Genomic DNA, 5,633 nt, shown 5'->3' with positions numbered 1-5,633 from the left:
GTGTGTTAGGGTGGTGTGTGTGTGTGTTAGGGTGGAGGACGGCGTGGTGTGTGTGTTAGGGAGGACGGCGTGGTGTGTGTGTTGGGGTGGAGGGTGGTGTGTGTGTTAGGGTGGAGGGTGGTGTGTGTGTTAGGGTGGAGGGTGGTGTGTGTGTTAGGGTGGAGGGCGTGGTGTGTGTGTTAGGGTGGAGGGTGGTGTGTGTGTTAGGGTGGAGGGCGTGGTGTGTGTGTTAGGGTGGAGGGTGGTGTGTGTGTTAGGGTGGAGGGTGGTGTGTGTGTTAGGGTGGAGGGTGGTGTGTGTGTTAGGGTGGAGGGTGGTGTGTGTGTTAGGGTGGAGGACGGCGTGGTGTGTGTGTTAGGGCGGAGGGCGGAGTGGTGTGTGTGTTGGGGTGGACGGCGTGGTGTGTGTGTTAGGGTGGAGGGCGGTGTGTGTGTGTTAGGGTGGAGGGTGGTGTGTGTGTTGGGGTGGAGGGTGGTGTGTGTGTTAGGGTGGAGGGTGGAGTGGTGTGTGTGTTAGGGTGGTGTGTGTGTTAGGGTGGAGGAGAGGACGGCGTGGTGTGTGTGTGTTAGGGTGGAGGGTGGTGTGTGTGTTAGGGTGGAGGGCGGCGTTTGTGTTAGGGTGGAGGGCGGAGTGGTGTGTGTGTTAGGGTGGTGTGTGTGTTAGGGTGGAGGAGAGGACGGCGTGGTGTGTGTGTGTTAGGGTGGAGGGTGGTGTGTGTGTTAGGGTGGAGGGCGTGGTGTGTGTGTTGGGGTGGACGGCGTGGTGTGTGTGTTAGGGTGGAGGGTGGTGTGTGTGTTAGGGTGGAGGGTGGTGTGTGTGTTAGGGTGGATGAGAGGACGGCGTGGTGTGTGTGTTAGGGTGGAGGGCGTGGTGTGTGTGTTAGGGGGGAGGGCGTGGTGTGTGTGTTAGGGTGGAGTGGTGTGTGTGTTGGGGTGGACGACGTGGTGTGTGTGTTAGGGTGGAGGGTGGTGTGTGTGTTAGGGTGGAGGGCGGCGTGGTGTGTGTGTTAGGGTGGTGTGTGTGTTAGGGTGGAGGGTGGTGTGTGTGTTAGGGTGGAGGGTGGTGTGTGTGTTAGGGTGGAGGGCGGCGTGGTGTGTGTGTTAGGGTGGAGGGCGTGGTGTGTGTGTTGGGGTGGACGGCGTGGTGTGTGTGTTGGGGTGGAGGGTGGTGTGTGTGTTAGGGTGGAGGGTGGTGTGTGTGTTAGGGTGGAGGGCGTGGTGTGTGTGTTAGGGAGGACGGCGTGGTGTGTGTTAGGGTGGACGGCGTGGTGTGTGTGTTGGGGTGGACGGCGTGGTGTGTGTGTTAGGGTGGACGGCGTGGTGTGTGTGTTAGGGAGGAGGGCGTGGTGTGTGTGTTAGGGTGGAGGACGTGGTGTGTGTGTTGGGGTGGACGGTGTGGTGTGTGTGTTGGGGTGGACGGCGTGGTGTGTGTGTTAGGGTGGAGTGGTGTGTGTGTTAGGGTGGAGGGTGGTGTGTGTGTTAGGGTGGAGGGTGGTGTGTGTGTTAGGGTGGAGGGTGGTGTGTGTGTTAGGGTGGAGGGTGGTGTGTGTGTTAGGGTGGAGTGGTGTGTGTGTTAGGGTGGAGGGTGGTGTGTGTGTTAGGGTGGAGGGTGGTGTGTGTGTTAGGGTGGAGGGTGGTGTGTGTGTTGGGGTGGAGGACGGCGTGGTGTGTGTGTTAGGGTGGACGGCGTGGTGTGTGTGTTGGGGTGGACGGCGTGGTGTGTGTGTTGGGGTGGACGGGCGAGGCAGCTGTCCATCCTAACAGGCGCCCTAGAGGCCAGGCCTCACCCCCTGCCTGGGCTCTAGGGAGGAAACACAGGAAGCGTCGTTCCCATGTTTAGCAATAGCATATGCTAATATAGATTCCCTGATTAGAAAATATCTTAAATCTTAAATAACATAGGGGCGGTATTAGCTCAGGAGGTAGAGCGGGTTGGCTGGTAACCACAAGGTTGCTGGTTCGATCCCCGGCTCCTCCTAGCTGAGTGTCGTGGTGTCCCTGAGCAAGACGCCTCACCCTGACTGCTCCTGCCGTCGGTGTGTGAATGTGTGCATGAACGGGTGAACGTCAGTCAACACTGTAAAGCGCTTTAGATAAATGAGGACTATATAAATGAGGACCATTTAAATGTAGGTGTGTGGTAGACAGATTTTTACTTCTTGTTTGCGCTTACTTTACAAGAGTCTATTATAGAGTCTATTATATTAGACGTCAAGGAAATTGTTCTGGACTAAGCTTAGAGCTAATGTCCCCCCGTAGTAACAATGTAGAATCCCTTCTTTATTTATGGCAATATGTTTTAAACTATAAAAAGCTCTCTTTAGACAATCTGATAAACATCAGGAGGTCACAGGAGTCAATAATACAGTACGGCATAAAATAAGTATTTTCCTTTCCTGCATTTTTTCTTCGATATCATGATACATTTATAAAGTACATTTATATACCTTCCACCTTCAGCTTGGCCACAGATTCAACATGTCTGGCCACAAACCGGATCTCTCCAGAGTCCTCCCCTCGCACGTTCACCATCAGCAGGAAATGTTTGGTCCCTGAAAGAATAACACCCAAGATAATAACCAAGGACTAAAAAAACTAAAGAAAGAAACTGAAACATAAACAAATGTCCAATATTCACAGGATCTGCATCGTGCTTGTATACCCTACAGGGGTTACTAAAACTTAGCTATTTATAATTGTAATTTTTATTATGGGAAATGTACAAATCCTTTTTCCGTTTGTCAAGAGCAAAATAATTCTGGGCATTCTGGGCCTTTGGAAGGTGCCCCCGGTGAGCAGCGTTAACATATACATTCACATTTAGGGGACATAGCAGATGCTTTTATCCAAAAGGTCGCTACAGTACGGATGTTCATAGAAACAAGTGCACCTACAATCTCTAGGTCATCCCATTCCCTGTAGCCAACAAAGTACTAACTGCCAATATAAAAAAGAGTTTGTGCAGATGCAGCCATCAATTCAAAGACGTTTTGTATGACATTTTTGAATAACCAAGTCATACTTTTCATGTTTTAACCATTTTACAAGCTTTTTGTTGGCTTATCATTAATATACAATATGTATATAATTAATATAAAATAGTGACATTGAGTAGCCCAACTAGGGGTTATAAAGGCACCAAATACACAATAGATGCATTCTGTGTATGGCAATATGTAAGTGTCTTCTCTGCGTACCTTCCTGGCGTATCTTGACGGTGCTGGTGGGTTGGATCCTGTCCCCGTTCCTGTACCACTCCCCCGGGACGTCGTCCACCGACAGCTCGCACACAAACACAGCGTTGTGGTCCTCCTGGACGGCCAGGTCCTGTAGGCCCTGCACCACCAGGACCTCCCGCTCTGGTGGGGGGGGGGTCAGGGCCGTGGAAGAGTGGCTCATTAGACGTTCATTCACCGCCCAATACAAGCACTAATGAGAAACCCTAACCTTTGAACCAAGTCAACCAATGTAAATATGCTAGAGAAAATAGGTACAAACTACTCAGGGAGAGACACATACAGTATAGGTTTATCACTTATTGTATACACCTGATGTGTAGTTCAGTGCACTTCTTTTGGATTATTGATACCACTTGCAGCTGCAGTAACGGGGCATTCTTCACGTGTTGCCTATCCTGTTTCAGTCTGCCTGGGACTGTAATATCATCCACAGTCCTGTAGATGGCGATGTTGCAGCTGGGGTGGAAGGTTATAGCCCACACTAGAAGACTTCATAACTACCGTTGGTCTACAGTCCGACCAGATAAGGTGTACTAGCTATTGGACCAGTGGTAGTGCCTAAGTTATAACATGTATCTGAATTTTGCTTTTGAAAAAAAACGTCATAGTATTATGGAAGGATTCCTGTCGGACCTGTTTGTATATGTTTACAGCCCACTAGCCTAAGAGAGTTTGATTTACCGTAGATTTCCAAGGTGCAGGAAGTAGAGGTGTCCCCTACGTCACATGTGTACCGGGCAGAATCACCCACCACACTTTTCATGATCTGCAGGAAGCGTTTTCTCCCCATGGCAAAGATACGCAGGTCCTTTCCTGGCTTCACCTCCGCTCCATTCTGGAGACCAGGTGAGATTTGTGTTATGCCCATTTTCCACCGACAGTACCAGCTCAACTCGCCTCGACTCGCCTCGACCCGCCTTTTTTTTGCGTTTCCATCGCCAAAAAAAAGAACCTGGTACTATTTTTAGTAGCACCTCCTTCGAGGTTCCAAGCGAGCTGAGCTGGTACTTCTGTGTGACGTAAACAGGCCGGCGTGGCTGGAGTCCACGGACCGGCTCCCGAGGGGACACTGATCAGCGTTTCGCCGTGTGTGTCGCTCCTTTCCCGGGGCCAGAGTTAGGCTGCGCGTGGTCGTGTGTGTCCGGTGTGGCTGGAGTCCACGGACCGGCTCCCGAGGGGCCGCGGATCAGCGTGTGTGTCGCTCCGTTCCCAGGGCTCGGGTTTTGCCTCCATCAACGTTACTGTATGACACCAATAGATGCGCACTCATTGCATTTTTTAATTTTATTTTATTTCCCGTTTCCCATCATAACCTAACCATAATCAGGAAATAGTCTTGATCAGATTTCCCGGGAATCCCGTCTCCCGGGATTAAACCCTAATGACGAGCCGCCCACGTTGAAGAGGTTCTTTTTTAGATGGAAACGCGACGTGCCTGGAACCAAACCGAGTCGTACCGCGCTACGTCGTGGCGAGTTAAGCTGGTACTGTCGGTGGAAAAGCGGCATTAGAGTATTCAAACCTATCCCAATAAGGAGCCTTGAAATCATGAAACGCCCTGGATAGCTGCCCGTCTCACTGCATGCTCACACACTACACTCTTCTACCAATAGACAGCAATAACCTGTTAGTCCAATTGGTTGTCCTCAGCAGCAAGTTAGCCTAGCCAGTTAGTCTAGCCAGCATTATTTGGAGATTCAGTAAACAGCTCAGAGTCCAGTGGACCAGAGTCCCTGGAGAAGCCCCTTCTGACCATTAGGGACAACATGCACCCTCTTGCCAGACAGTAACCCAGATTCCTGGATCTAGGAGTGTAAGCATCAGAGCTATCCCACTGAGCCACCGGAGCCCTGGGTCTCCATTTAGACGGTGTAAAGCCTCAATCTAGAGGGCACCTATCATGTGTGCTACTATGGGGATGGATAGAAGTTATCAGATACTTGGTCCATGGGTGGCTGCCTGTGCAGGATCCATTGTGACTGGGGGATATTTGTGGATTTCCTTTGAATCATGTCCAGCTCTTACTGTGTACGTGCAAAACATGCAAAACACAACTTGTCAGAGGACTTCTTGCCTTCATCCAATGAACGTCCACATTGTGCCGCGACAGTTCACACTCGATCGACACCACTGAACCTTCTGGAAACTTCTGGTCCTCCAGATTTTTGAGGAACGTCACCGGTGGTTCTGAATTTGGGAAAATACACTCAGTCAATCAATCAACTATTTTCATATTGAGCTTTGTTTAACGCTAAAGAGCAATAAAAGGTGCTGAGCAAGGGAGACAGCAACAGCAAAAGGAACAAAAAATACAAGTCTGGATCACAGCTTCAAGAGATGACGTGAGATACAGTGGGTGCTTAAAACCTGCACCACTTATTAGTTAGATATATCC

General features: G+C 50.4%; 1 protein-coding gene across 9 annotated transcripts in view; it reads right to left on the bottom strand.

The window, feature by feature from the left end:
- The window catches only part of obsl1b (obscurin like cytoskeletal adaptor 1b), a 48,417-nt gene that overhangs the window by 13,359 nt on the left and 29,425 nt on the right, over positions 1-5,633 (bottom strand). The gene's annotated exons all lie outside the window — the stretch shown is intronic.

This window comes from Micromesistius poutassou (assembly GCF_964030765.1).
Source record: "Micromesistius poutassou genome assembly, chromosome: 14".
Taxonomy (NCBI): domain Eukaryota; kingdom Metazoa; phylum Chordata; class Actinopteri; order Gadiformes; family Gadidae; genus Micromesistius; species Micromesistius poutassou.
The sequence above is the reverse complement of the archived record's forward strand: the minus strand, read 5'-3'. Positions and strand labels throughout refer to the sequence as shown.